Source organism: Canis lupus, chromosome 13, assembly GCF_048164855.1.
Source record: "Canis lupus baileyi chromosome 13, mCanLup2.hap1, whole genome shotgun sequence".
In the NCBI taxonomy this organism is placed as follows: domain Eukaryota; kingdom Metazoa; phylum Chordata; class Mammalia; order Carnivora; family Canidae; genus Canis; species Canis lupus.
The window spans coordinates 56378432-56393681 of record NC_132850.1 but is presented as its reverse complement, the minus strand read 5'-3'; positions in this window follow the sequence as shown (position 1 = coordinate 56393681).

Here is a 15250-nt window from a genome sequence, read left to right as displayed (position 1 = left end):
ATTTGATCTGTTCTCTTGTTTTTTTTTCTTTAAAGTTTATATATCATTTATTACTTCCTTTTATTTCTGCTTTAAGATTTTTTCTTTACATTATATTTTTCAAATTTAATTGAAATATATTTTGGTGTGGATCTGTTTTTTTAAATTTTGATGGGAGTTCTCTGTGCCTCCCAGATCTGAATATCTGTTTTCTTCCCCAGATTAGGGAAGTTTTCAGCTATAATTTCTTTAAATAGATTTTAAGCCCTCTTTTCTCTTTTTTTCTGGGACTCCTATAATATGAATGCTATTATATTTGATGGAGTCACTGAGTTTCCTATGTCTACTCCTGTTTTGAATAATTCTTTATTCCTTTCTTTTGTTCAGCTTGATTACATTCCATTACTCTGTCTTTTAGGTCAATAATCCATTCCTCTGCTTCTTCTAGCCTGCTGTTCATTCCATCAAATGTGTTTCTCATTTCATTTATCGAGACCTTTATCTCTGCTATGTTTTTCCTTATTTCTATGTTAAGAGTGTCACTCAGTCTCCCAGTCTTTCCTAAAGTCCATTTAGTATCCTATGATCATTACTTTCAATTCTCTACCAGCTACGGTACTTATATTGGTTTTGCCTAAATCCCCAGTTGTGGCCTTGTCCTATTGTTTCATTTGGGATAAATTTCTCTGTCTTCTCGTTTTGTCTAAGCCTCTGTGTATGTTTCTGTTTTAGGAAAGGCAGCAATGTCTCTTGTTCCTAAGAGTAATGGCCTCATGAACAAGAGCTCCTGTAGTGTCCTGCCATAAAGAGTCCCGTCTTCCCCAGGGCCTAGTACATCCAGGAGTGTCTCCAGTGTGTGCTGCATATGCTCTGCTGTTCTGTGCTGCCTATTTTATCCTTCAGGTCTGTCACTTGCAGAGGCTTTCTTTGCCCGTTGTGGGCAGAGTTTCGTCCTTGGACTGAATGTGGTGTTTTAACTAGGTGTTAAACTGTTTGAACTATAGTGTGTAGTGGGGGTGAGGGATGGGGACTAGAGGTGAGAGGCCTTGTAAGCAGGTTAGGTAGCCAGTGTCTAGCGAGTGCTGGTGCTATGTTGATTGCTGCAGGGGTTGCTGTGCTTATGCTGAGGGGCTGGCCAGTTCCTTTGTTTTCCCTTTAGGGGAATGGTGTCTGTGAATGGTGTCTCTCTGGATGCAGTCTGAGATGAGCAAATAACCTCTGCACCGCATGCTCCAGTTGCAATTCAGATTACTCTTTCTATACTTTATGTCCATGGGTTGTTTGCCTGCCTTCTCTCCAAGAGCAGCACAGTGTCCTCTCCAGGCTGTATCCCAGACAAGCCCACTGGTCTTTAAAACTCCAGGTTTTAAGTCCCACTGGTTGCAAGAAATCAAGAAATTCATCCTCTCTCACTTTCCAAGCAAGATGCTATGGGAATTCATTTCCTTTTGCACTCCCCTGTGTGCTAGTCCATTTCTCACCTTTTCTCTGACACCAGGGCTCCCTACCCACTGCAGTGACCACAATCTGTTTTTCTCCCACCACTGGATATCTGCACCTTCTAGCTTCCTCAATGTGGCCTCTTCCCTACCTTTTGTTACATAGTTTGTTCTATCAGTCTTTAAGTCAATTTCTGGGCATATTTAGAATGGCTTGATAGTTATCTAGTTGTATTTGTAAGACAAGGTCAGCTTAGGGTCCTCCTACCCTGCCACCATCTCCCAACCTCCTCTTTAATTTTTTTATATTTTTTTATTTATTTATTTTTTCCAACCTCCTCTTTAAGACTCATTTCTTGAAATGATTTCTTCTTCCTCTTTAAGACTCATTTCTTGAAATGATTTCCTCTTATCTCAGAATTACCTCGACCCATTTCTCAAAATTCAATAGGCCATAATGTGTGTGTGCTTATTTCTGGACTTTAAGTTCTGCTCTATTGAGCTATATGTCTGTCTCTTTGTCTAATTTTTACTACCTTGATTATGATAACTTTATATAGTAAGATTTAAAATAAAGGTAATGCAATTTTTCCATCTTTTTTTTTCTTTTTCAAGATTGTTTTGGCTACTCATCATTTGCAGCTCCATGTGAGTTTTATAAGTAGATTGTTAAAATTTAGAAAGGTATTTGTTATACTGATTGCATCTGCAGATCAACAGATAAATTGGTATCTTAATATTGAATTTTTTCTGGTTCATGGTTTCATGAACATGAACCAGAAATGATCATGGTTTATATCATGGTTTATATATCCATTTACTTAAGATGCTTTTTTATTTCTTTCAGCATAACTTTGTAGTTTTGTACTTATTTTATTAAAATATACCTAAGCATTTCATATTTTTGGCTGCTATTTTTAATTGAATTGGATTTTAAAATTTTATTTAGAACTTTCATTGCTCTCATATAGAAATTTCTATATATTAATTTTTATGTTATGGTCTTGCTAAATACATTTATTATTTATTACTTTTTCGTAGATGTTTTAGGATTATGCATATATCATACATTTATGAAAAAATACCATGTTGCTTTTTCTTTCCATTCTGTAAAGTTTTTTATGTCTTTTTGCTTGTCTCATTGCACTGGCTAAGACCTTTAGTATATGATCAACTTTGGTGGCAAGGATGGACATCTTAGCCTTGTTTCCAGTCTTAGGGTGAAAGTATTCAGTCTTCTATCATTAAGTACCTTGGTAGCTGTAATTTTCCTCATTATTCATCTTAAGGAAATGCTTCTCTGTCTAGTTTGTTCTGGGTTTTTATCACGAGTAATAGCTTTTATAAAACAATTTTTTTACATGTATTTACATTATCATGTGTTTTTCTCCTGCTCTACTTGGTTATTAAAGTAAATGACATTGATTAATTTTTCTGAATATGTTAAATCAACCTGGCATATCTGAGGTAAATCTGGCATCATAAGTGTACATTACCCTTTCTGTATATGGCTATAGCCTACTTGTGAATAATTTTTAAAGAATCTATGTGTGTATATTCAAGAAGGATATTGGCCTGTAGTTTTTGGTTTTTATTTTTTTTCATAATATCACATTGATATTATTTTTTATGAGACAGAGAAGGAAAGAAGGAATATTCATACACATAGAAACAATCCAGGATCATGTAATATATTATAAAATTCCCACAATGCAGAAAACTTTTATGTATCTTTCTCATTAGATTTAACAAACCTCAAGAATAAAATTCTCTTACTCACCTGACAGCTTAGTTGAAGGCTTTGTTACTAATTTGGTAGATGTGATTGTTGTTTGGTAAATATAAGCTTTTACCTCCTCTATGAAAAGGATATATCTTCCTACCCATTGATATTGAAGCTGGTCATGTGATTTGCCTTGATCAATAGAATATGGAGGGATTGATCAGGCTAAGGGTCATTTTTAAATCTAGGCCTTAAGAAGCAGTGCATTTTTTTTTTTTTGCTTGCTCATTTGAATGTTTCCAACCTTGGCACTGGGAGAAGAACATACCTTAGACAGATGCTACTCCTACAGCCTATGCCCAGAATGAAACACTAGGAACAGACCTGAGTCTGACTTTTATTCCAAAAGCAGAACTATTCCAGATAACATGAAGCCTAGTGAATAAGCAGTAAGAGTTTACTGCTGTATGCCCCTGGTATTTTTGTGGTTGCTTGTGCAGATAAGCTGACATATATACACTTAAAAATGAATGAATATGGATATGGAATTTTGCTTATAGTTATGGCTGAGTAGCTTCCACTGGGACACCTCTCCCACAAATCACATTAGGCGGTGAACAATATAGACAAAGGATAATTGCTTGAAGTACTAAAGAGCAACCAAAAGCAGCTAGATACTGGAAAGTGGGGATGGTAGTTAAAATTTGGAATAAAGGAATGAAACATTGTGAGGTTTTTTGTTTTTTTTTTTTTGGTGGGGGGTGGATTGTGTCTTGAGACTGAATAGCAGTCAGGGCCATGAAGAGCGATTAGAACCCAGATAGGGAAAAAGCCAGAGTTGAGAGTGAAAGGCAGCCATTAAAGCTGGAGAGTGAAGACGAATATCTCAGGAAAGGGCTGGAAGAGAGACTTCAAGTTTCTGTCAATACGTTAGACAAATGCTGACTCTACATGTACAGTGCATCTAGTAAGAAGATCGCCTAGGGGTAAAAGGAATTGAACTATGAAGATAGTTTGAGATTTGAGAACTGTTAAGTTAATTACTTGCTAATACTAAAAAAATATTGCTTTTCAGAAGGACATAAAATAATCCAGGACCTCTAAACATATCATCCATAAGGTCTTAGATAGAATAAAAATCAATAAACATATAAAGAAACTGGCAAATATGACTCAGTATCAAGAGAAAAGGTGATCATTGGAGACTGACTCAGATGTTAGAACTAGCAGACAAGAATGTTAAAGCAGCTGTCATAACTAACTATATTCAAGGACATAAAGTAAAATATGCTTATAACAAATGAGAAAATAAGAATCTCAGCAAAAAATTAAAATCTTTTAAAAAGACCAAAAAGAACATTCTAGAACTAAGAGTATATAAAACCTGAACATATGTATATATACACACACATACACATATTAGCTGAGTTTATCAAAAATTTGGAAATGAGAAAAATAATCATAGTGAAGTTAAAGATAGGTGACTAGAAATAGTGAATAGAAAAGAAGAAAAAATTTATGATACAATATGAATGATATAAGTGAATTATGATATGAATTTGTGTTTTATATGAAAACAACCTGAGAGATTGGTGTGACAATACCATAATCTCTGTTATATGTGTAATTAGGATTCCAGAAAAAGGACAGAGACTGAAAAGAAAAAAATGGTTGAAAATATAATGGTTGAAAAGCTCCCTAATTTGATAAAAGACACAAATATTTATATTAAAGAATTTCAGCAAGTTACAAGTGTGGTAATAACAAAAGAATACATCATTTTAAGTTATTGAAAACCAAAGATAAAGAGAAAATTGTCATAATGACCATAGAAATGACAAACAACATTCAGAGGAACAGTTATTTGAAATAACTTTGACTTTGCATCAGAAACAATGGAGGCCAGAAAATAGTAGTAAAAACTTTAAAATATTAAAATAAAAGAACTATTTACTCAGAATTCTATATCCAACAAAGAATATCTATCAATAATGAAGGTATAGCAGCACTTTCAGGTAGAAGAAAACTCAGAAATTTGTTACCAGTAGACCTCCATTAAAGAAATGCAGAGCAAATTACTTTAGACTGAAGAATGATCATAAAGGATGAAAACATGAAACTTAGAATAATAATGATGAACATTGGAAATGATGATTTGAGAGGCAAAATAGAACACAGCAACCATGAATAACTGAAATTAAAAGAGGTCAGTTGTGGGGACCTTGGGTGGCTTAGCCAGTTGAGTGTCAGATTCTTGATCTTGGCTCAGGTCATGATCTTGAGGTCATGAGATGGAGCCCCACGTCCAGCTGGATGCTCAGTCTGCTTAAGATTCTCTCCCTCTCCTTCTGCACCACTTCCTACTCACACACATTCTCTCTCTCTAAAAAAAATTATGAAAATTTTAAAAAATAAAGAAAAAGAGGCCAGTTGAGGATTTAACCTTGGCAGTAATTATGAATGATACACTCTGAAATAGGAAAATATGAAGATAGGAGAAAAAACATGTAAAAATAAAAACAGAATTACACATCCTAATCTAAAGTAAAAATGTAGCTATCAAGACAGATATGGTCAACAGTCATTATTTGTGGCAATTATGTTCTCTAAGTTCATCTCAAAACACTGAATTAGGTAATACAGAGCCTTTGCTCCTAGGGGAAATGCTGAGTTAGGTTCCTGCAAGCCTCTGGTCACAACATTTTCATCAATCAATACCTAACCTGGCTTTATCTTAGTTTTTGTTTAAAGAAACCTTATTTAATATATATTTCTCATCACTAGTTTACTATATGGCTTGTGAATGATGTAAAGCCAAGGACTGACTGTGGAGACTATTGCATTAAATAGGTTCATTTGCCAATGTCCTTGTAAAACAAGTCAGTCTCCAGTTTCATCACTATTGAAAACTTACTCCTCCACATAACCCTTTTATACTTAGCAAGTAACTTAAACATTTTTCCCAAAGACTCCTGACCTGTAGAATTCTCCAATGAAACATGTGAGCCAGCCAGCAGTAGCCAAGAAGTGTTCAACATTTTCTTGAGCATGGTTCAGCTTTTGTGCTTCACAATAATGCTATATACTATACTTAAAAAAAAATCTGTTTTTTATCTCATGAATCCACCTATTGAACCTCTTTTCCACCCTCTCTATAACTTTATTACACACTATAGATATTACTTTAGTGCTTTCTTGAATGGGCTCTATAACTTTATTACACACTATAGATATTACTTTAGTGCTTTCTTGAATGGGCTCATGGACAGACTGGCAAATTTCCACATTCTTTTTCTGGTTATGGCATACTGTTGATTCATTAACATTGAACTTGCAGTCAACAGCACAGTAACTCATGCCTGAGTGAAGCTTATCTAACACATTTTCTCCATAAGGCACATCATAGTCTTTTTTGTACTCAGGAACACTAGACAGCGCTTCAGCACTATGCTTGGGGGCCATTTTATACAGCTCAATCACCAACAAAAAGCATGAAAATGAGAAAAACATCGTAATAAATAGACCATGAAAAGAACACTTGCTTATATGTGAGAGCTGAAACAAGAAGGCAGAGCATTGCCATGAGATCTCAGTTGAAAATGCTAGTGACTCACAATTTTTGCCCCTCTGCACATGTCCACAAATGACTGTGAAAGCACCATTGTATAAATGTTGGCAGTTACAAATTAATTTTGGCAAGTAAATGATTCACAATTATGGAATCCTAAATAATGAAGATTGATTGTTCTTGTATTTGCTTCTCAGGAACCTCTCTCTCTGTTGACAAATTTATATTAGAAAATAACTTAAGATCCAAATTGGTGAGGAAAAACAAAGTGAATTATTTAGATAAATTCATGGTTAGTGGTATAATTAATAGATTCTGGGATATTGTTTATATTCATGCAGTTTGAAATAAAAGAAGGAAAGAGGTAATAGCAAATTCTTATTGAGTATATACCATTTGTGAAACTGTTTAAAGTGCTTTATCCTTAAATTATACAGGAGCTCCAGGAGGTACTGGTGTACACTTGTCTTATAGACCAGAAATCTGAAGCACAGGAAGTTTTAGTAATGTTATATTTTTAAAAAATTGTGTTAGGCTATTTTTTCCCTTGTCAGGGTACAGATAGCTCTTACTATGTGTTGTTCCACTTCTTCATTTTAAATTAAAAGTAACTATCACCTTTTTGAATATATGGCTATTATTCCAAAATAAGAAAAAAGGATAAAAGATATATTTTATACTCACATACACGTGTAGTATTCACCAATGCATATAAACAGGACTTTTAAAATTCACATTTGTTAATTTTGTGGTGTGGTATTGTAATACCCTCTCTTTTTCAGAAATTTTAACTAAATCTCCTTGTGTGAAGACTGCTTGGGAGCAATCAAGAAAGCAAGATGTGCTGCAGTTCTGATTCAGTGTGGAGAGGGATGATGCCTGAGTAGCTCTGAGTATTCGGTAAGGATGGGATCTTAGAGCAAGAGAAAAGCCTGACAAGTAAAGTCTTTGAAATGTTGTGATGAAGTGGGTTTCTGGTCAAAGAATGGACTGGTTTTCATTAATAAATATCATTAATAGCATTAATATATATCATTAATAAATATTCCATCTAGACATACTCTTTTTTAAAAGTGCATTTTCAGTTTAGTGATATCTTTCTGAACCTTGAAACACACTAAACATAATCATTTCCATCCTATTTTTGTAAGTTTTATCAGTGAAAACAAAATGACTTGTTTCAGTTCACATTAATTGGTACTTGTAAAGTGGAGTGATTTTTTTTAATTTAAATATGTTCGTCAGCTACTTATGGGAAAAAATTCTAAACAAGTCAGGCCTACACACAGATAAACTAAAATGTTAAGATGGGAAAAATATTAGTTAAATTCTCAAATGTAAGACTAATATAAACGACAAGTTTTACACTTTTGATTCTGTTAGGAACAAAAAGATACATACCTAGGATTAAGTAAAATAAGGATTCTCAGTCTAAACCGATTGTTCTCAAACCAGAATGTATATCACAACCACTTGGAGGACTTTTAATAAATATAGTCTCCAGGTTCCCACATTTAGAAAATCTAGTGTGTGACCTAGCAATTTGCATTAAAACCTTCTCAGGTACTTTTAATGTTCCATGAAAGGTGAAAACATCTATTCCAGACTGTATTGGTAACCAACATATACAAATTCTGTTTATTGACATCACCTAGAACTTTATTGTACAATTTTCTTTAGTTTGGTGACAGGTCTATCACTGTTATTGTAATTAATTACCATATTAAATTACATCTTTGACTGACATTTTAGGCATATTATCTCTACTTTTTAAGACAAAGAGACATACTTAGAAGTACAACATTTGACCAAATCTCATGGTTGGGCTCTTAAAGAGCATGTAGACCTTTCTAAAGCATTAAGGAGTAAAGGGTAGTAAAAATGAGTTGACCATTTTCCAGTAGTGTTCAATGTCAAGGGCTCAGGGAAAGGAGGTAGTGTGGATGTTCTTTTTCTATGTACTGAGCACCTAAAAAGTAATTTTTATCTAAGTGTAGTCTATTATCTCATTCCATATCCAAGTACAATGCTATTTTTTTTTAATTTCAGGACTTTTGATTATACTTATATTTTTAGTGGCATGAATAATTGTCAAGTGGCTGCCTCGAATAACTTCCTAGCTTTAAGACCAGTCTCTTAGACTATATGAAAAGTGGAGCACTATACTTTACAATCCATTGGTGTAACTTCTCAAGGGAAAATAAAATACTGCAGTAAAAATGGCCATTATATTTCTGTTTCTTAATCCATTATTTGTCTTCAGTGCTGTCACCTAGATTCTAAATAGGTCTTTGTGCAGGTCTCTGAGCATTGGAGACAGATTGTTATATTTTTCTCTGGCCTGTTAAGTATCACCAAACAGGCATGAAGGATGATTCTGTCCTTCTCTCAGACCTACTTTCCTTTCACATCTTCAGGAAATAATATTTTTGTTTCTGTCATTTATAATCTACTGGGTCTGCTGGTAGTTTTGCACTTTGGGATGTTTGTATTATTAATGGGTGTGGTTCACTCTGGTTTTCCACTGTATGCTGTTAATGTTACAAATTATTCCTTAAAAATGAGAAACAATTTTTCCTGTTATGTGGTTTTCTAAGAGTGTCTGGTACAAGTTTATAATAACAAAAAAGAAAAATGAACATACATTAACATAATAGTGTGGGTATGTTTGACAAAATAAAATTGTACGTTGAGGCAATCTCATAAATGCGTAAATTATATTCTCAGAGACTACAATATGTGAATATAACAGTGTTGACATTTTTTCTAGTTCAAACAACTTGATTTTCAAGAGTAACTTAAGAGCTATTTATATAGCTTTATGCAACTATATTAAATATAAAAATACCTAAGTTGGAGAGTAATACTAAGTTTAATTTTCATACTCAAAGTATTATAAATCAAGAAGAAAATGTAAAAATTGTGACATAAACAAAAAATTTCAATTGGCGAATTTTATCTGGACCAGTAAACAATACTGTCTACTAAGAAAAAGCTAGGTTTATATTACTTATCTACCTTCCCTTTCCACTACCACTACACCTATTACCAAACTGGAAAACAAAGAACTAATATTACACTCCAAATTTTTATGACATTTTTTAGGTCATAAAAGGTAAAGCATACGTTCAATTTGGGAAATTGCAATGAGAGAAGATTATGACTTTCTTTCATATTAATATTTATCAAACTTATTTTTAGGAATTATATATGTTCCTTAAGAAATAATCATCTCGGTGGGTTTCTGAGGTTTTCACTTGCTTTGTTCTATTTAGACCACGCCTCCCTTCCCAGACTCCCTTTACATTAAGCAACATGGAATTGGTAGCCATAATTAAAATTTATTTTGTGTTCAACCTCATGTGGAGGGCCAGAGAAGTGGATATTGCTGTAGTCACCTGCTGATATTCCTTCTGCCTCTAGAACTTCTAATTCCCAATGTTTTATCATGTCAATGCAGAATGTTGTGTTTCAAAGATAATAAAGACAACAAAGGAAAAGCATTTTTACTTATGCTTTTTTTCCAGCTTACCATTCATCATTGAGAGCTCTTCTGCAAACTATTTTTATAACCTTCCATCTTTCAAATCTGTGCGGTCGAAATTTTGGAAACCTGGAGTGATAATTTCTACAATATTCAGGAACCACTGGAAAATTCCCTGGGAAATATATCACTTGCCCAATCCTGAAACAAATCTCATCGTAGAACAAGCATTTTGTTATAGGATTTTGAAAATAAAAAGGACTCAGTCCCCTTAAACTACTTGTGTTTCTTCTTTCTTACCAAAATGCCTCAAAAATATTAAAATCTTAAAAATATATAAAAAGTGGACCTTTCATAAATATGATTTAGTAAACTGAAGGAGCTTATGTATCAGTCATATTATAATGCATTTTCTCAATAGGAATCTGAATAATTTTTAAAACATTAACTGGCTTACATCTTTTTTAACACACACACACACACACATACACACACACACACACATTCAAATCAATTTGTTGAGTGCTGTTTCACCTTAATGAGCCAGAATCCTATGACTCACAGGTATTTCATTCTCTTCCTCTGAATGTTAAATATATCATTATTCTATATTGGAATGAGATGCTTCCAGTTTATCCGTTTCTATGATTTGAGTGAAAGCAGGGAACATTTCTGCTAAGATGACTGCCAGTTTGCTCCCACATGCTTCAAAAATTCCACAACTAGCACTCAATTACAGAAAATTTCCAGTGAAAAGTAAAATACATACACTATATCTTCTGGGGTAAAAAATATTCTTGGTCCCTGATTCTTTCTTTAAACTTAAACTTAAAGCTAAAATAACACTGAGTTGCACAGAAAAGATTGGAAATTATAAAATTCACTGAGGCCAAAAAAAAAAAAAAAGGAACAAGCATTCAGTTTCATACAAAACAGAAATATCTTGCCGATTCATCTTCAGATAGCACCTATCCCAGCAAAACGTTTAAGTTGCTGACTATTAATATTGGCAGTGATATTCTAACATTTAACCTTTTTCATTGGCTCAAAATGTTTGCTTTTTTTTTTTTCTTAAGAAAATGCTATTGCATATGGCAGTAATAGAAGTAGGGGAACGTTGGCTATTGTTAGAAATAGCTATGTTCCCATTTAGCTACAAAATTTTAGTTCAAGTACCTAAGAAATAAAAGAATGATTCCAACAAACCAATAAACCTGGGCAGTCTGTAACTTAGGCAGTCTCTAAGATTTTATCCTTTTAGAAGAACATTTCTCAAGACTGGGACATTTTTTAAAACATTTTATTTATTTATTCATGAGAAATCCAGAGAGAAAGAGGCAGAGACACAGGCAGAGGGAGAAGCAGGCTCCATGCAGGGAGCCCGATGCAGGACCCGATCCTGGGTCTCCAGGATCATGCCCTGGGCTGAAGGCAAGCACTAAGCTGCTGAGCTGCCCAAGACTGGGACATTTTAATGACACCATAAAGCTAGGTAATTCTCTAACATGAACCAGGAAATCACTAATATTGAAACACTAATATTTTATTGTAATATTCCAAATCCAATATTACTCCTGGACATATTGGCATGAACGAACCATGCTGTCTACTTCTATGTCCATTTCTTCCCATTTTTCCTTTTTTCTTTTTTTTCAAGATTTTATTTAGAAAGCCTGAGTGGAAGGAGAAGGAAAAAGAATCTCAAGCAGACTCTGTGCTCAGTGTGGAGCCTTATGTGGGGCTCAATCCCACAACCCTGAGATCATGACCTGAGTCAAAATCAAGAGTTGGACACTTAACCTACCTAGGTGCCCCTCCCCATTTTTCTTAAGAACAAGTGGATTGTGATACTGAGTGCTGAGATTTTTTCAATGACTCTATCACTGGATAATAATAATAACTGACCATAGTAATAACCATCTACAAGGTGCCAGTTACTATGGTAAGTTTTACATGTATTGTCATTATTTAATGCTAAAAACAATCCTATGTATCCCCAGTGCCTAGACCAGTGCCTACTACTAAGCAGGCATTCAATAAACATTTAGTAACAAATGCACAACCTGTGATGGAGATATTATAACCCTACATTACAGATGAGAATACTGAGAATTACTCCATTTTAATCTACCACCAAGAAGCAGTGGAAGGATTTGAAGACAGACCCACCTAATTGACTCCAAAGTTTATGCTTCGATTCTCCATACACAAACCTTTCATGTCAATTCTCTGAGCCAAGTTTATTATTAAGAAAACAAATTGTATATCAAATAATTTCTAAGGTCCTTTCCAAATTAAATATATTTAAGAAATCCATGACCAATCTTTTTTTTTAATTTATTTTTTATTGGTGTTCAATTTACCAACATACAGAATAACCCCCAGTGCCCATCACCCATTCACTCCCACCCCCCGCCCTCCTCCCCTTCCACCACCCCTAGTTCGTTTCCCAGAGTTAGCAGTCTTTACGTTCTGTCTCCCTTTCTGATATTTCCCACACATTTCTTCCCCCTTCCCTTATATTCCCTTTCACTATTATTTATATTCCCCAAATGAATGAGAACATATAATGTTTGTCCTTCTCTGACTGACTTACTTCACTCAGCATAATACCCTCCAGCCATGACCAATCTTGACATTAACAACAAACTAACATCAAATACAAATTTGGGAGGTGGATATGGAAACTGAGAGTTGATCTATTTTTTTTCCACCTTGGAAAAGATGGCGATTTTTCTGGATTTGAGGCTAAGTGTAAAAAGCAGCCTCAGGTCTTTCCTTCTATAGATCTATATACTCTCTCATTTGCAGTTCTAATATCCAAGAAGTTTTAAAACTTCTTAAGCTTAGTTGGCTGCAACATCTGGCCTGACTTACTTACTTGGCTGCAAATACTAACTTGAACTGATGTAGACCATTTCCAGTCTTTATTTATCAGATTTATGAATATTCATTTGTTTTCCGGCCAAAATATTAGTGTACTTGGCTGTGAGGTGCTATTTTCACTCCTTGAGGTAAAGCGGTAGAATGTTAACACATTACACAATTAATACAATATTATCTGCCTATAAACCTAAAATAATCTTATTTTATATTTTACAATTATAATAGTAATTATAAAGCATATCTAGTCGAAAAGTTTTGAGATAAGGGACAGTGGATTTGCTCATGCTCTAATGATTAAAGCTGCAGTCATTGGAGGAAGAGAGAGCTAGGGACAAACTTTAAGTTTTAAGAGTTCTAATTTCAAGATACCAAGGCATCCACTCAAGAGTTGGGTTTTCTTACTTGTGTAAAGGAGGCCCACTAGAGACTGCAAAATTATTCAGACAGAAATACTATTAACCAAGATAGAGTGTCCTTCATGAAACAGTTTGGCATTTTTGAAGGCAGAAATACAAGATAGAGTTTCTAGGAATGTCATGTTTATTCTAACAACTGTTAAAACAGTAAAACTAAAGTAAACTCAAATAATTCTATACATATCCAGTTGGCTGTCACATATCTTCATTCTGTTTCTTTTACTCATCCTTGTCCTAGTTGGAGAGCAATCAGAGCATTTCAAGGTAACATAATAAGAGAGAAAGAAAGAGAGAAAAACACTTTCCACCTGTGTACTATTTCCTGGTTTTAAATACTTTGTTACTAACATTATCCTACTGAGTATTTACATAAATCAAGTAGAGAAGGAAGTAAAGGGGTTACTATGGCTCCATTTAACAGATGGCAAAACTTATGGTCTAGAGATTAAGTGATCATCTTCACACAGCTGAGGAATTAGGATCTAGAATCTAGATTCTTAGCTGAGTGAATTTTGCACTATGTGACAGTGACTCTGCAAAGTAACTGTCATCATTTGACTAGGGCTACCCCTAGGATATTATCCTTTTAAATAGATGTTATATAAAAACCATGCCTATTATTCCACAAATATGTCAACAAGTAAGAAAAAAAATTATATAAAATGATAGTGCAGTATGACTCACAAGATTTCTTGATTGCTCTCCAAAGTGCTTTTCCTTGTCTATTCAAGACACAGGACAAAGTTCCTAAAATGGCACTGTTAAAACTCCTCTATATCTTCTTTGAGAATCTGGAGATTGGCCAAGCATTCGTTTTGACACTGCTGGAACTAATGCTGCACTTTATAAAGTGGGTCACAGCATGCTCCGGAGATGGCTTAAAGATGCTGCGGGCTTTGACTTGGGTGAGCAGAACTGCTCTCGTACACTGGCTGACTTCAGTGGTCCCTTGTCAAACTTCCCATGGGGATTCACACAAGTCAGATTCTGAAGTAAGTAGAAGTCTAGGCTTGAGGTGAACCTAGTATTTAACTGCCTTTAATTTTCCTTTGCAAATAATTAGTCTCCTCCCTTCCTTATTTTTACTGACAATACAGAAATGCAGCAATTTTGATATCTTTTATGGCTAGGCTATACTTTGAATTATGCCCTCTTCAAATTTATATGTTGAGGCCCCAATCCCTGCTGTGATGACATTTGAAGACAGGATCTTTGGGGGATAACTAGATTTAGATGAGGTCATGAGGGTGGGGCCTTTATGATGGGATTAGTGCCCTTATAAAAAAGATGCACCAGGACACTTGCTGTCTCTCTTTCTCTGCACCATGTGAAGACATAGCAAGAAAGTGGATTTCTGCAGGCCACAAAGAGGGTTGTTACCGGAGAACGGTTACACTATTACCCTGAATTTGGACTTCCCAACCTTCAAAACTGCGATAAAAGAAATTTCTGTTGTTTAAGCCACACAGTCTATGGTATATTATTATGTCACCTCAAGCTGACGAAGGCAAGGTAATATGACACTGTAACTGCCATCTCACTGGACTCATTGACAATAATGCTTCTATCTACTCTTTTAAATTGGCATAAGCACTTCTGTCTACTTTTATAGTATGTATATACTGGATATAATTCAAATTCATGTTTCATAACATGTAGTGGGTTGAAAATGAATGTGTTGGATGTGTAAGAAACTTGGCTGAGAATCCAGCTTCTCGTTAGTGTTGGGTTATCACAGAACAGGTTAAAGTTTTG